The 18,275-nt window shown below is 35.6% G+C and overlaps 1 protein-coding gene across 1 annotated transcript in view; it reads left to right on the top strand.

Moving 5' to 3' along the window:
- The first annotated feature begins 421 nt into the window (after window positions 1-421).
- LOC129718275 (synapsin) overlaps window positions 422-18,275 on the top strand; it is a 229,956-nt gene continuing 212,102 nt past the window's right edge. The window contains exons 1-2 of the mRNA XM_055668887.1: window positions 422-558; window positions 726-946. The gene's annotated coding sequence lies outside the window, so the exon portion shown is untranslated. The remainder of the gene's footprint in view (window positions 559-725; window positions 947-18,275) is intronic.

The raw sequence follows: 18,275 nt of genomic DNA on the forward strand, positions 1-18,275 counted from the left end.
TCGCTATTTCAGATAATATCAGATATTAGAGGCAAATTTTTGAATAAAAGGCTGTTTTACTATCCATTATATACACAGTACCAAAAAATGAAATTTACAACTAATACAAATGAAAGCACATAACGATTTCTAACACATAAAGTGAAAAACATATACAATTTCACACCGTAAATAATGTACAATACAGAATCGTTTTAAGACATGTAAATTTGTACGTTAATTGATATAAACTTAAAGCTTCGAATATAAATTTGCATGCAAATTCACAATATATTCATTTACTTTGCATGTGAATATAATGCCTCACGGAATATTACGTGGTTTCCAATGCTCCATTTATGTGCATTTAAAGTAATGTAAATTTTTATTACTGTGTAGATTTTACTCTCTAATAATTTATGTTCTTTTTTCTTTTTTTCAGAGAATAAGAACGATAATAACTCACAAAATTTGGATGCGAGTATTATAATCTACGACAAAAAGAGTGACGGTTGTACACACGACGACAGATATCTAAAAAGTTCTTCGCAAGTTTAGGAATAAATACTGATCTTACGGGTGAATTTGAAATTTCATATTGTTTTTATAATGCGATTATATTTTTATATCCAATATAAGTCATTATAAATAATGTTATATCAGGTTTACCATTTGTATATTTGATTTTTTGTTGTCAATCACATTTATATTGTATTTATTTTGTCACCATGATAACATTTTATCAGCAAATCACACACGGATATAAAAAAAAGGCTAACACGGAAGGCACCGAAAAAAGTCGCGGTATAACAGTGTAACGAAGCCCAGAAGTTGATAGAGGAAACAAGTAACAAACTTTTAAAGGGAAATTACTGAGGCCGCGCGGTTTTGTTGTGCATAATCTACTGCTTTCAATATTAGCACAATAACAGACGCTGGGTGCGGGCGAATCTGCGCCCCGCCAAAGGTAATATTTGGTACTATGTATATGCTTTCTGTATAAATCTTTTTCTGCTGATATTTTTTGTCACAATGTACTTTTCACATTTATCTTTTATCTAAGTGATGGTATTTGTGTTACATATCTCAAAAAAAAACATTGTCAACTATATACTTTTTGTTTGTTTTTCTTCTTCTTTATTTGTATTCCAGAAGAGCACTGGGTACAAAAGAGTTACTGTAACAACCGCTTTGATTGCGGATTACGAGTTACTCGTATTTATTATTGGAGTTAGGTCCGTTACTGCTTGATTCCTTTTTATTGGTGTTTTTAGAAAGTTTTCTTTGTCTCTATCGTCAGCTGGTCACAGTCCAAGTTTTTATAAGTTGATGAAACATGAAAACAAAATTCCGATACCTATTTGAAGTTTCACAACTTTTCCTCATCAAACTTCTTTTAAGATTAGTAGGCGATTTTACAGTGCAAAAATGATTTTTAACGAATTCAATTTTTGATTCCTTTCTCACCCACATTCCTTTCTCACCCACTGAGCAAAATTAACTCAACTGACCTGAAAATACGCAAAAGTTTAATCGACTATTTTTGATTTGAATGAAGCATTGCACACGTATTTAATATTTGGACCCATGAGTTGTTTTCTAGAAGGGCGTATGCGTTTTGGCATAGCTTTTATTCAAAGCATTGTAGTTAAGAAACATTTGGTTGCATAAAAACCATTCAAGTACCGTGTACTATTTTTTGACATTTTTCCGTATCCGAGTGTAATACTAGTTACCAGTTCGTTTCGCCGTTTCATGAACTTATTTATTATCACGACATTATCAAGTTTTGTGTCAGAAACGTGTATTTGTCGCAAAACAACAACTATTATTTTTCGCCAAAGGAGTGTAGTGGCATTGCTATTGTAAGTGAGATCTATCGCTCATTCGCTTCTGCCTACCTACAGTTGCTGTTCTCGCTACTGCAGTAAACAAGCTCCCGCCGCTGTGATAATTACTATGGCTTGTCGCAGTTGTAAGAAGACGGTCACTGTTTCTGATCGTATAGTTTGCCAAGGATTTTGCGGTGCCACCTTCCACGTAATCTGTGCCAAAGTCGACTATCCCGTGCGTGAGGCATTGATTATTAGCGGAAACAATATATTCTGGATCCGAGTGCCGATTTTTTTTCGAATGGTCACTTTCGCGCACTAGTAAATGTTTTTGATGAAAAATGTTCATCGTTTATGCCCAAAGCCATACAATAGATGAAAGAAGATAATAAGAAATTACACACTGCTTCAATTGCTCTAACCGCTAAAGTCCAAAACCCGAATGCTAAGACACCGTATGCTACTCCCAGCCCGTGGCCTAATGTCGCTCGTTCAACTGATCTGCAAAATACACCAAAACGACGCCGGGGAAACAGTGGCAATCCCGTTAGTCCACCCTCTTTGCTTAATGCCAACTCGTACGGGACCAACGCGGTTCACACAATCAGAACTGTCAATCTCGGCCGGAAACTAGATGAAAATATTATGTGGATATATTTATCTGCGTTTTATCCTTTCACCACTGAAAATGAAATCGCCTGTCTCGTCACTAAATGTCTTGGGCTGGATGCTGGAGAGCCACCTAAGGTTAAGGGAAAAGATCCTGCAACTCTAAATTTTGTGTCTTTCAAAATTGGTGTCAAGCTGCAGTTAAAAGAAGAAGCGTAATTTTCCGGCGCAACGTCGCCGGAAAATTTACGCTTTTTTCTGTTTGAAGACAACCGAACAAAAATCGCTTAACGTATTGTGAGAATTTCGTCGAAGGAAAATTCATCAGGGATGCAGCCTACAATCTCAGAACCTGTCTAACTTGTGAAAGCGAACGAAAATGCATGCCGTTTTTATCATCGTCAACACCGGGATGCACGCAGCACAGCATGATGGAAGTCCTTTCCGGCCCCGTTACAGTCGAGCCATCAGTCGTCGTTCATGATCCTGCAAGCATCAACGAAGTAGTATCCTGCCTACACAGTCATCCCAGCCCTGTATTCGGTGGTTCGGAATGGGTCTTTCAGCCTGCTATCTCAGGAAAGTATCCGTGCACTCCCACCTTTCACTCCCCAGATGTTTTTCAAAATTTCAGACACACTGTGCACAACATTGTTTTAACTGAAGTACCGAACGCCGTGATAAATGCTGCTGCAACGGCATTGAACTATTTAAGCATTCCCGATGAGTCCTTCCGCATCTTCTATCAGAACGTCCGAGGATTAAAGTCCAAGATTTCCGAAGTTTTCCTGAGTACATCAGAACTCTCGTAAGACGCGTACGTCTTCACTGAAACGTGGCGATCGTCTTCACTGAAACGATGATCGTATTACTTTCCCCAATTGTTGAACAACGTCTTTCGAGTTGATCGGGGTCCACATAATAGCTCTCGGCAACGTGGTGGTGGAGTCCTGATCGCTGTTTCAAAGAACGTCAATGTTGCTTCTGTAAACCTCTCCAGCGGACATACTGTGGAAAATTTGTGGGTGAAAATCACTATCCCAGCGGATAAAAGTATAGATTGTGACTATGTGCGACTGCACTTGGCTACTATTGATGAAATAATAAGCCGCTCTGACCGTGTCGATACAATCCTCTTTGGTGACTTCAACCAACCTCACGTTGAATAGAATGCAGCTTCAGGCGGTTTTCTATTCGCTGATCCACTTTTGTCGTACTTGACACCAGCATGTCGCTTCTCGAATTCTTGACCTTATTTACACTTCTGATTATGTTACTACTATCAGCACTGCTGAAGAGGCAATCGAATCCGTTGTTCGCCTAAATCCTGATCATCCGGCTCTTCTGCTAACCGTTAAGTATCCTCCTGTAGTTGCTCATTACGACGACGATGTCGGTTTGGAGTTGGATTTTCGAAAAACTGATTTCGTTGCCCTAAATAGATTGCTCTCCCAGATTGATTGGTCGGACATATACTCAAGTGTGAACGTTGATGAAGCTGTTAGTGCCTTCACAGCCAAATTGAATAGCTGCTTTTCTGAGGTGGTGCCTCCGTTCAGACCTCCAAAAAAAACCACCTTGGTCTAATGCGCGATTGAGAAATTTGAAGCGACACCGTTCGAAAATGCTCAGAATATAATTTTCAAAACATCAATTTGAGGAAGCGAGCCGTGTATACCGCTGCTACAATCGACCGCTCTACAGACGACATGTAAATCGAACAGAAAACAATTCACGCAGGAATCCGAAACAGTTCTGGTAGTTTGTGAACACGAAGCGGAAGGATTATGGTCTACCTACATGTATGAAGCTGGGAGATTTGACCGCTTCTACAGCTGATGAAAAGTGCGAACTTTTCGCATCACATTCACATCACAGAGATGTTTTCAACTCTGCTACAACCCGCCTTGATCCTGATACTAGTAACGCCACTTCTAATGTTCCTGTAGATGCAGTTGACTTGGATGTTTTCACTATCAATGCTGATATGGTTGTTATGGCTTTAGCGAAGTTAAAGTCTGCATCTATTGCTGGGCCAGACGGCATTCCATTATGCGTGCTGAAAAAGTGCGCTGGTGTTCTAGTTGAACCCCTGCGAGCAATTTTCATTCTTCCCTTGCAAAATCGAACGTTCCCTACAATCTGATCATGTATGACGCCAGTATACAAAAAAGGAGACAAAACGGATATTACCAATTATCGTGGGATAACTTCACTGTCTGCTGGATCGAAATGCTTTGAGGCCATTCTTAACAAGGCGATTACGGAAGTATGCAAATGCTATACCACGCCATCTCAACATGGATTGCTAAACCATCTTATGATTAGTATAGCGAAATGCTGTGTAATGCCATATCGGCGTTTAAAAAATTCTGTTCTGCTCAATTACTCCATCGACGGAATTATTTTGAATCGAGTCGATCAAATCAATGATTTAAGTGTTCTGTTGGACCATCACTTTTGCCCGATAGCCTTTAGATGTGCTAGTGGCCGATCAAATAAACAAACAAATGGATTATCAACTTACCTTCAAAATGCACTATTCCTCAATAGTAGAGAAAGCCAACCGCCTCGGCTCAATTTCCAAAGTTGCTGCTAACTTCACCGATCCACTTTGCCTACGCGCATTGTACTGCTCTTTGGTTAGGTCCATTCTTGAATTCGCTTCCATTGTATGCTCGCCCTGTGAAAAGATGTGGATTGCCAGAATTGAGTCTGTGCAGCATGAGTTTGTCCGATACGCGTTACGGAATCTTGCCTGGATGCGCCCTCATGACTTGCCTTCCTATGGAGATCGATGTGCATTAATTGGCATCGAAACATTAGCAGATCGAACCCAACCCCCAGATCGAATGCCAACCAAGCAGTTTTTGGAGCTGAAATTTTACAATCTGAGATTGACAGTCCAGCGTTGCTTGGTCACCTTCAAATCTACGCACCTCAAGGTCCAGACAATGGCTACGACAACCATCTAGGAACACTGTATATGGCGATAACGACCCTATGATTAGTATGAGCAGACGATTCCAAGATGTTTACCACTTGTTTGATTTCAACGTGTCAACAAAAACCTTCCATCGGCGTATTCGTGGCAGAATGTGATATTTTATGTGTTTTATATTAAATAATTAAGACCATGTATAGTCAGATGATTTTTTTATACAATAAACAAGATAAACAAGAAAAACTGCCTGAGAATGATTTGTAGGAAATTAATGTCTCCAAAATAAATATATGCTGTTTTTTTTTGACTAAAAAAATTTAAAATAAATACTAAATTTTAATTTAAAACAATAGAGATGATTTTTTGACGTGGGACGTCATAAGATTTTTTGTTTTTTCGCATTTTATTTTCGACATTCACTAAATGATCGATTCTGAAAATACAAATTTATAGAAGCTTAAGAGCCAGCGAATGCTTTCTTCACATTTCAACATTGTTAGATGATATATTTTTATTTACAACCTAACAAATAATATTCTTACGTATATTAGCTGTCTTCGTAATGCAGTGAATGTAATTATTGGTAAATGAAAAAAAAAACTTGTCAAACAAGAAACAGAAATTAATCATTTCGAACTTTAACTTTCTTGTAATTGTTGATTGATATGATTTTTCGCTGGAAATTGTTGATAATTTTGTTCAACATATCTTCTTATGTTTCCCTATGAGTGAACCTATGTAACGGCGTCGAAGTTATTTTCATAAAAAGATTTATATAATAAATTTAATTTGATCAGAGTTAAATAAGACAAAATCATGTTTTATGATAACGTAGGTACTGTTGGATTTGGTTTATGAGGAAAAAGAGTTAATACTGATTCAGACACATTGCGAGTATTTCTTGGTGCTTCTTCAATAACAACGACACGCTTGTGCCTTGTTAAATAAATGTTGTTCGCACAAAAAAACACTACACAATATCGTTAAGTGTAATCTAAGTTCTTTTGAGTGTTGTTCAATATATTTCTAAAAAAATTATGGGGGGGCTGCGTATAAAAAAATACTTAAATCACAGAACAAACGAATTGTTGCTGTCTGCAGATTCTGTAACCTTTGTAACTAAAAATCCTTCTAATTACAGTGTTTAGTCCCACGTCACCATTTCATACAACCCTAGGCTGCATACCTTGTAGTATTAAGATTTTTTTAAAAACTTAAAGTTATTACGCAAGAAAAGAAAACTCCAGGATGGAGAAACGAAAATCAATTTGGAGGTGGAGGTTTAATAAAACCTCGATGGAGGTTTAATAAAAAAAAATTAATTTCAACATTTTTCAAAATTTTTGTGTTTTTACTATTTTAAAAGATTCAGACAGTTTTTTGAAATCAAAAAGCTCTAGGTAGTTAATATTATAAGTGCATTGGTTTGCGAGTTATTTTGAATTAAAGTCAATTTTTTTTTTCATTATTTAGGAAAATATACGTTCTGCCTTTCTCCTAGAAAGGTACAGCAATCACTTGCAAAACCGAAGATATAAAAGTGCTCCAAAGGGCCGAATGGCATATATCACTCGACACAGTTTGATGAGCTGAGCATTTTCTGTGTGTGTCAATCTTATTAAGATTGAGCATGTGGTTCAAAAGTTGTGGAAAGAAACGTGTTCTGGAGACTGTTTAATCTCACTCATGGCTTGATCGATTTTTATAAAATCAGTGTCATATGGAAGGTCTCGTTGCCCCATAAGACCCTATTGATTTGTTTTGCAATCGGACGCTTACTTTGCATGTTATGTTTGAAAATGGGAAATCTAGCTTTGAAAAGAAACATATTCCGAAGAATACTTAAACTCACGCACTTTTCTCATAGATTGCTAAACCGATTTTCACAAAATCAGTGTCAAATAAAAGGTCTAACTGCCTCATAATGTCCTATTGAATTTCATTGTAATCGGACTGCAACTTTGTCTGTAATGTATCAAAATGTGAAAATCACGATATTTCATTATTTCACAAACCACACAACCGATTTAAACAATAATTGTATCGATTTATCGGGCTAGTTGAGGGTTAGCTAAAGAATCATCAGGAGTCATTTTTTTATTTTGTTATTACTTTGGCACAAATATAACGTCAAATTTCTTATTTTATACTTCAATTATTACTTCAAATACAACATCAATATTCTACAACCCAAAGAGTTAATATATCTTTATTGAGTTGTATTTGGCAATTTTTGGTGGTTTTATAAAAACCATAAGTCGCAAAATCGGATTTCAAAGTGAAGTATGGACAATGGAGTTGATTCCTGGCCTTTATACATTATCCCGGTTCCTGAAAAACTCATATTGGTTAATAAAATTGAAGGCTACTATCCGAAAATTCGAAATGGCATCTGAAGTTGGTTTTTGGCCTCTGGGTTTCATACTGTTCCACAAATTCTCATTTGAATGATATTTGGTCGGTGTTAAGTCAGACCGGATTTTTGTCTGCATGACCGATGAAAAGCTATTACAGTGTTCAGTCAGAATGGACCAAGTGTTTATTTTCAAGGAGACTGCCTTCGGTCAGCTATTGATAGAAGCGAACGAACGGGAGAATTTTCAAGCGTTTTTTCCGGATATCTTTGTATCAGAGAACTCTTTCACTCACCCCCCATCGGAATCTATGAATTTTCACCCATTGCCGTGGTTTTGGATGTGTTTTTGGATCGTTTATTGCTGTCAGTAACATGACCTGATATCAGCCTTATAGTGTGCAGACAAAGTGAACCATGTGTTAAGTAGAAAAAAGTTGAAATTATCGGAATTTACAGCATCGGTTTGAAGTCAACATAAATGAATTTCAACACTATCAGGCAACTTATCGGTATGCTTCTTTACCCGTTTGTCTAAAAAGTATACTTTACCAGTAAATGAGGAAAATGTACATGGTCCACTTTGCACACGTCAATGAGAAACGTTACTCATTTGTGTGAGTGACACAACATTCCACAATTTCAGAAAGAAGTTCAAGTTACAGTAGTAATAATGACTTAAAACTTGATAATTTTACCGATAAATTATATCCTCAGGAGGTTGAAATTAGTGGTAAGTGTATGTTTGTTACTATTTTATGCAAGCCATTGATTTGTTGAAACAAACACAGTTCAAAGTTTATTCAAACTATTTTCAATAATTGTTGATGTCGCAGAAGCTAACCATGTAGATTAAAAAGTTTTTGGCTGTTCGGCGATCAATGGACTAAAACTATTTGTTCAATTGTTCAGTCATAATGGACCAAGTCATTAATGATTCGTCTTTGATTCAATCAGAGTGGACCAAGTACATTTAATCAGTTACAAACCTGTCCTTTTTGAGCTCACGGCACTTCTTTTTTTTCAATTGTCATATTGCATGATACAGTTAGAGAGTTACTCCAACTTATAACATCAAAACTGCGCTAAAATATTGAAAACTTCAAAATTCCCAGAGCAACAAACTTCATACTCGTTTTTCTCGAAATGATCAAAATGTCACTTGGTCCGGTCTGACTTAACACCGACCATTTGGTCTTCTTAAGCTATTGTTTATCAGGGAAAATTTTCTTCTATAGAAAGTTGAATCTAAAATTATATATAATCGAGTCCGACCTATATATGAGTACAGTAAGGTTTCGATTCTGCCAGGAACAAAAAAAATCGCATCTTATATTTAATACATATTTATTCTATGTTACTTTCAAAAATGTTCCGCATAGTTATGGTTTTGACTACTAGAAATTTATTATTTAGAGTTAAAATTAATCCTGCAGAAATTATCAAGGTGTATTTTTTTCTATTAATTGAAGGTTTCATGTGAATCTTTTCAAATATATAATAAGGCTGATACAAATTTCGAATTCTTTTTATGTCCAAGGTTATCAAAGTTAGCAAAGGGGGTGGCAAAAAATAAATAACACCGAGACGAAAAAAAAATATCTTTGATAAAAGTTTGTGTGCATGTTATGACGTTTGTAACTTGCACTCAAATAAATGTTAAAAATAACTGGACTTGTTCATTGCTAAATTAAGCATTTATGCTGTCGGAAAACCAATAAAATGAATAAAACGGTATGAGCTTTTTTTTTCTTCCCCTTCCAATATTCAAGATTGTGGAGGGGGGGGGGCGGTGACATAAAATGGAAATAAAATTTGTAACGGCCTAAGTTCGAAAGAGAAAGGCTGGGTCTCACCGCTAGGTGGATTAATTTTGGGTTTTCTTTTTGATTTTAAATGACTGTCTGAATCTTTTAAAATCATTAGAACACAAACATATTAAAAAATATTGAAATTAGATTTTATTAAAAATAATTTCCATAAAAAATTTGATTCTCATTTCATCACCCTGGACTTTTTTTTAAATTTGCGTGATAACTTGCAAGTTTTTTGACAGAAATAGTAAAAATCATTTTTTATATTGAAATTTAATGTTTATTTTCTATTTTTTTATTAAAAAATTTTTTTCACAGTGTATATTGTACAACTCATTACAAGACAGTTTTTATATACAACCATAGGTTCCTGAGCTACAATGCTTTGAATAAAAGCTATGCCAAAACGCATACGCACTTTTGAAAAAAAATGACTCATGGGTTTAAAAAATCTCTCCATCTGTGAAAAATACTCAGTTTGTTAACCCAACACGTATGCAAATTTTCATTCAAATCAAAAATGGTCGATATTCGACCATAGGCCATTTGGCGGGATTCTGCTCCACTGCTTTCGCTCCCTGTTTTTCAGGGAGATTCAGGAACAGGCACCGCGGGCGCAGGAGTCACGAAATCATTTGATGCTTCATCACGCTCGTCTGCCTATTCGTTTCCAGTAATATTTGTATGTCCAAGGACCCCGAGAAGATAAATAGTATTTACAATGCTAAGTTATTATAGTAGAATACAACATGTAATGATCAGCTTTGAACTAGAATTGTAAGAGCCAATTGCTTCAACCGCAGCTTGACTATCTGAACATGAATAAATTTTCCGACCAATTACTTTTTGTTGGAGGGGTGCCAGCAACTCACAAATGATAGCAAAGATTTCAGCTCAAAAGACTGTGCAGTATATACCTAGCGAAAAGGATTGTAATAACCCTAATTCACAAAACTATGCTCTGGCTCCAGCTTTTCCATCAACCAGAGATCCAACCATCAGTAAAAATACCAAATTGATCGGACATTAGTCTTTCAATATACCCCGATATCCAATCATTACGCTAAGTAATGAAGTCACCATAAGGGAAACTCACAGGAAGCGTCATATCGCTTGGAGCCAGTATGAGCTGATCCCAAAAGATCATGTGTGACCACAAACGTGAGTGAGAGTTGTTATTGTTGATATCGTGGTGTCATGGTCATTGTTGATATCATGATTATGACAGCCACGGTGCCCCGCTGGACCATTAATTAAAAAAAAATTGTTCATCAAATCCAAGTAGAGGGGTCAATTCTTGAGGTCATTTTATACCTCTGGTTAAATTTAAAAAAAAAATCCACCGACAGGATCTCGAGAAATTTCAATTTTAGTGTGTTAGTTAATAAATTTCAAAATAATTCGTATTCGATTCATGCAATATCATCGAAATTTATCCAAAAACTTGCCCAAATCATTTTATACCAAAATATACTTGTTGGTGTTGTTACAATTATGACAATTCACCACTGACTCAACTCTCCAAATTGCCTTAAGTATGTTATTTGTATGGCTTAGTAGCTCTAGTTTAATTTAAATGTTACTCTCTGTGAACTGAATGTGGAAAAATGAATCATTGTGTTTTATTACAAATCCACACACAAACGCTCACACACACACATAAATATTCATACACGTATACAAACAAACACACAAATTTTGAAAATTATCTACTATATAAAAATGGAATTCCGTAACGCTTGATCTTATTGATGTTATTGTCTCCGTCTCAGTGGTGTACAGTCACCACCATAATTTGAAATCGTTCTAAATCAAAAAATAAGCGGTGACATGTGGGTTTTTTACATGAAAATGTTTGTTAACGTTCAGAAAAGACATTTGGGGAGAAATAAAAAGTATCTGATTACTAAAACTTGAGATTTTATACACAAAACTACGTAAAACAAGCAAAAATATGACTTTTTATGCTGAATTTGCCTCTAAATCTAATTTAAAGCGATGACATGTGATTTTTTTTTCATTAAAATGTTTGTTAACGTTCAGGAAAGACATGTGAGGAAAAATAATTAGTGTCTGATTACTTAAACTTGAGATATTATTCACAAAACTACGTGAAACATGCAAATTTATGACTTTTTATGCTGAACTTGCATCTAAATCAACATTTAAAGCGATGACATGTGATTCTTTTTTCATTAAAATGTTTGTTAACGTTCAGAACAGACATATGAGGAAAAATATTAAAAATCTGATTACTAAAACTTGAGATATAATTCACAAAACTACGTGAAACATGCAAATTTATGACTTTTTATGCTGAATTTGCCTCTAAATCAAAATTTAAAGCGATGACATGTGATTCTTCTTTCATTAAAATGTTTGTTAACGTTCAGGAAAGACATTTGAGGAAAAATTAAAAGTATATGATTACTAAAACTTGAGATATTATTCACAAAACTACGTGAAACATGCAAATTTATGACTTTTCATGCTGAATTTGCCTTTAAATCAAAATTTAAAGCGATGACATGTGATTCTTTTTTCATTAAAATGTTTGTTTATGTTAAAATATAAAATGTATGTTTGAAGATGATTTTCTGTATACAGCACTACAATGTTGCACGCTAGCCTTCTAATAGCGTTCTCGATCAACCAGATTAGTTGAGAAAATTCGTTATCGATATTGTTTTTAGCACATTTTGCATGTTGTAGGATGAGTACAACGATACACCGTGCCCCAGAGCTGAGTCGAAAAAAATTCCAGGTCGAAAAGATTCTCGACCTGATCGGGGATCGAACCCGACATCACAACCGTGTGGGAGACAATCGACATCGCTAACCACAGAGCCACGAGGACCATATACAGCATACAGAATACAGGAAATCACCTGAAAATACTTTTTTTTTAATTTATACGGTTTATACGTATACATGCGAAATCTTGACTTTTTATGCGCAATTCCCCTCTGAATCAAAATTCAATTATTTGTGTTTTTTTTTTTCAATACAATGTTCGTTGTTCTTTCACCATCTACAATTTTTTTTGCAGAATAATCCATGTCTCAAGCATAAACATTTTACATTTCTGATGTTTTCGTAGTTTTGTGAATAGTTACATATTACGCTTTACTTTTGTACTTTTGAATTTTAATTTGATATTTATTAGAGAGCTTTTAACCAGAAGGTCATTCAGCACTTAACCTTAGGCGTCGTCACAAATTACGTAACGCTAAAGATCTAGATTTCAGACCCCCTTCCCCCCTATGTAACGATAGGTAACGTTCGACATGACTCCCCCCTAAAATTTCGTAACGCTGATCAAATTATCAATTTCGAGCAAACATCACAGTTACGTAACTGTCTCTACTACCCCCCCTCCCCCCTACGTAACAAAAAGTAATGCAGACTCAACCCCCCTCCTCCCCTTCATGCGTTACGTAATTTGTGTACGACGCCTTACTGTTTTATTTTTTGACGTTGGACTAACGTCTATATCGAAGTTAGGCACCTGTATTTGAAAATCTAGTAATTCAACCGGGGAAAACCAGGGAAAGTGGTCAGGTTTTGAGCGCTTATATATTAGTCATTTCTTTTCAGAATTTCTAGGTTTTGGTATCAACCGATCAGAAATTCTTTTACGGTTGAATTTATGTAACAAAGATAACCTATTGTTCGAGATACACTATTGAAAAATTGATAAATCACATCGATTGTCTAAATCACACCGAGCAACCAATCACCACCTCTCTTCACAAGCACAGTCGACACTAACGGATACAACCGATCTGACTTTGTAAACAGTCTCACAGCTTTCAACCAATAACGAGCTCGCTTTCGGTAGCTGCAATAGGTGTTTCAACACCGTTTTAAAATGCTTCTTTTATCATTACCACTGAACAGATTCTAAACACCAATGGCTTGATTGATGGGGGAAATATTGCGCAAGATTGTCATATAATAATTTAAATATGTTTTCGATACTAAACTAGTTAAAAGTTGTGTTAAAAGTCGTGCACATTCAACCAATCACAAGCTCGCTTCTTGTTTGCTCGCGGATGGATTTTTGCTTTGGGCTATATAATAGCCTGTGTCGTCTCATAGCAGTCATCAGTTAACAAGTGAAAGGCCACCAGGCCGGTCTTGTATAATCAGCAGCGGTGGCTGATTCCAGCGGCCAAACTGAGCTGCAGCAGAACCAGAGCGGTGGTATCAGGCAGCAGCGGCGGAGGTAGTGGGAAGCTGCATTTCTTCATTCAGTTCGGTTCTCCTTCGATCTGAGTTGGACCCCACCAGCGGTAATCCAATTCAGATATCGATGGGTGAAAACAGCCAGAAACTGCACGAGCCAGCACCGCCACTAGGAAAGCTACCGCCATTTAGTGTGTGTGCAGTGTGCACATATAGCGTATGTGCATCTGTATTGCTATGCCATTTGCGATGATAGGGATGGCGCTGTTGCGTGTGTATGGCTAGCTATAGCGTGTGTAAGACACTAGCATGTGTAGCATATTATGGCTATTGCGTGTATATCTTCAGCATGTGTACGGATAGTTATAGCTTGTGTGTGGATAGCTGCTGCGTGTGTAATGATTAGTTATAGCGTATGTATGGATAGTAATAGCACATGGTTGCATAGCTTATGCGTGTGTATAGATAGTTGTATCGGATGTATGGAAAGGATTAGCGTGTGTATGGATAGCTATAGCTACAGCGTGTGTATGAATAGTTTTAACGCGTGTTTAGATAGTTATAGCATGTGTGTGAATAACTATAGCGGGTGTTTATCGAAGATTATTATTGTCATTGAAAATATTAAAACGTCTTAGCGAACACAGTTGTGAATTTGATTTTACAGCAGCGATTTTAACTTCTTCAGCCAGTCTTTATTCATCGAGGAAAAATTACTACCTATGACTGATCAACACTTATTTACTAGAAATTTGATTTAGATCAAAACGGGTTCTTTTGAGTATCATAAATTATTGGTAAAAAGAGTTGCAAGTTTTCTCAATGAGCATTCATTAAATTTTTGTTTTTGTTTCTCGGTGCGCGGTTTTGATTTTGTTTCTCGCACACAGAGAAAGAAACAAACTTGTCGCTATCGTGAAAAATAACAAAACAATTAGAAATGCTCTAAATCACAACTGAAGAAGTTAAGATATTTTCCTGTCACTCGCCCAAACCTTGATAACAACTACCGAAAAACGTGTGATTGAGCTCTTGCTATATTGAGTTATTGAACCAAACGTTTTTTTTTCAAATACATGAAGTTATATGCTGGGCTGGAACTAGCATGAGTTTTATCGATTAAATGTCAAACAATTTTCAAATTTAAAATTTTCGGTTGAATCGTTCTGGGCTCCAATTTCAGATAGTTTCGTAAAGTTTGCTTTTTGCTTAGATAGGAAAATTTTACCAATTCGCTCAATTAAATGATTGTCTTGGTAGTGCAGCAAACAAAGGGTTGATTCGAATATGTATGAAATGACAGTGATTAAATAAAAGATATCCATTCTTTTAGTATATATTATTATTTATAACGTTTTAACGTCTCAGCATTCAGAAATGCACTGTTAGATAAAATTGCAGCAAATACTAGAGTTGCAATTCTCTCTATTATTTGTTTTAATGGAATATAAGAATACCGTAGTCCAACGTCATGCGGTCGTGTCTTGAATACCACCCTCCTACATTTTACGTTAATCCAAACTTAAACTCTTGGGACATTTAGCTGGAGGAAAGGTTAAGATTCATTGGTTTGAATATCGATTAAGAGGCAGCTTAAGCATCAAAAATCTTTCATTCTCTTATTTTCTACAAAGTTTTGTGGATTAAAAAATGGCGACTTCCGATTTCAGAAAAATAACCTAAAGTGATATTTGACCAACAATTTCAATACTTCCGAAAGTGGAACTCCATACGTCGTTTTATAGCGATGACACGTGTTTTTTTTTTTTCATAAAAATGTTTGTTAACGTTCAGAAAAGAGATTTGAAGAAAAATAACAAGTATCTGATTACTAAATCTGAGAGATTATTCACAAAACTACGTGAAACATGCAAATTTATGACTTCTAAAGTGATATTTGGCCAACAATTTCAATACTTTCGAAAGTGGAACTTCATACGTCATTTGAAATCCAAAATGGTGACTTCCAGTTTCTGTAAATCAGCCCAAAATCACAAAAAAAAACAATCCAATACGGGTATTTCCGTTCTGTGCGTTCTCAAAATATTGAAGTACTGAAAATGATGATGGAAGTATAAGATGTGAATTATATTTTTGAAGTGAGTTGAGCTAATGCAATGCTAATGCTAAGCAATGAAATATAAAAGAAAAACTATCTTTGACACCTTTGATCCCGAGCATCGCTGGGAACGTTCAACTAGTGAATTATATTTTCTCTATTAGAAAGACAAGCGCTGCTAAATATTTGGCTTCTACTACTTTATCAAATTTTTAATTATTAGTGCGATCTTCAGGTTCTGGATAGTGAAAAAACACTGTTTAATAAATAGTTTTCTTTTTGTCTCGAGCATGGGTTCAAAGAGACAATTTCTGATTTTGCCAGCAGCTGAGAAAAGCTACAACTTCCGTTCTTTTTAAAATACTACATCACTAACCCTAGAAAGATAGTCTGCGTCAATTTGACTCCTCGCTTTAGTGACATTACCCTCTTCGTTTTCAAAAAGTGCGAATATGTTCACGTTTTTCAAAAAACTGAATTCGGGTATCGATGTGTTACCACCATAATGATTACACAATATTAAATTTAAAAAATAACTTGCATTTTGAATAATTTGAAATTTATACATCGATTTCACGTCAAAATAAGATTATCTTTCCAGGGCTAAGTAAGTATCCTGTACCAGAGTTCTGCAGAGACACTGGAAGAGATCTTGAAAATCACGATATTTTATTATTTCACAAACCACACAACCGATTTAAACAATAATTGTATCGATTTATCGGGCTAGTTGAGGGTTAGCTAAAGAATCATCAGGAGTCATTTTTTTATTTTGTTATTACTTTGGCACAAATATAACGTCAAATTTCTTATTTTATACTTCAATTATTACTTCAAATACAACATCAATATTCTACAACCCAAAGAGTTAATATATCTTTATTGAATTGTATTTGGCAATTTTTGGTGGTTTTATAAAAACCATAAGTCGCAAAATCGGATTTCAAAGTGAAGTATGGACTATGGAGTTGATTCCTGGCCTTTATACATTATCCCGGTTGCTGAAAAACTCATATTGGTTAATAAAATTGAAGGCTACTATCCGAAAATTCGAAATGGCATCTGAAGTTGGTTTTTGGCCTCTGGGTTTCATACTGTTCCACAAATTCTCATTTGATATTTGGTCGGTGTTAAGTCAGACCGGACCAAGTCGCAAAATTGGAAAAATGAGTTAACGATAGTATTGGATAAAGATTTTCTTAAGCTACATCACACAACAATCAGATTTTATTTATCTCTAAAACAGCAGAAATAACAGCATGATTTTTGTCTGCATGACCGATGAAAAGCTATTACAGTGTTCAGTCAGAATGGACCAAGTGTTTATTTTCAAGGAGACTGCCTTCGGTCAGCTATTGATAAAAGCGAACGAACGGGAGAATTTTCAAGCGTTTTTTCCGGATATCTTTGTATCAGAGAACTCTTTCACTCACCCCCCATCGGAATCTATGAAGTTTCACCCATTGCCGTGGTTTTGGATGTGTTTTTGGATCGTTTATTGCTGTCAGTAACATGACCTGATATCAGCCTTATAGTGTGCAGACAAAGTGAACCATGTGTTAAGTAGAAAAAAGTTGAAATTATCGGAATTTACAGCATCGGTTTGAAGTCAACATAAATGAATTTCAACACTATCAGGCAACTTATCGGTATGCTTCTTTACCCGTTTGTCTAAAAAGTATACTTTACCAGTAAATGAGGAAAATGTACATGGTCCACTTTGCACACGTCAATGAGAAACGTTACTCATTTGTGTGGGTGACACAACATTCCACAATTTCAGAAAGAAGTTCAAGTTACAGTAGTAATACTGACTTAAAACTTGATAATTTTACCGATAAATTATATCCTCAGGAGGTTGAAATTAGTGGTAAGTGTATGTTTGTTACTATTTTATGCAAGCCATTGATTTGTTGAAACAAACACAGTTCAAAGTTTATTCAAACTATTTTCAATAATTGTTGATGTCGCAGAAGCTAACCATGTAGATTAAAAAGTTTTTGGCTGTTCGGCGATCAATGGACTAAAACTATTTGTTCAATTGTTCAGTCATAATGGACCAAGTCATTAATGATTCGTCTTTGATTCAATCAGAGTGGACCAAGTACATTTAATCAGTTACAAACCTGTCCTTTTTGAGCTCACGGCACTTCTTTTTTTCAATTGTCATATTGCATGATACAGTTAGAGAGTTACTCCAACTTATAACATCAAAACTGCGCTAAAATATTGAAAACTTCAAAATTCCCAGAGCAACAAACTTCATACTCGTTTTTCTCGAAATGATCAAAATGTCACTTGGTCCGGTCTGACTTAACACCGACCATTTGGTCTTCTTAAGCTATTGTTTATCAGGGAAAATTTTCTTCTATAGAAAGTTGAATCTAAAATTATATATAATCGAGTCCGACCTATATATGAGTACAGTAAGGTTTCGATTCTGCCAGGAACAAAAAAAAATCGCATCTTATATTTAATACATATTTATTCTATGTTA

Source organism: Wyeomyia smithii, chromosome 1 (genome assembly GCF_029784165.1).
Source record: "Wyeomyia smithii strain HCP4-BCI-WySm-NY-G18 chromosome 1, ASM2978416v1, whole genome shotgun sequence".
NCBI lineage: Eukaryota > Metazoa > Arthropoda > Insecta > Diptera > Culicidae > Wyeomyia > Wyeomyia smithii.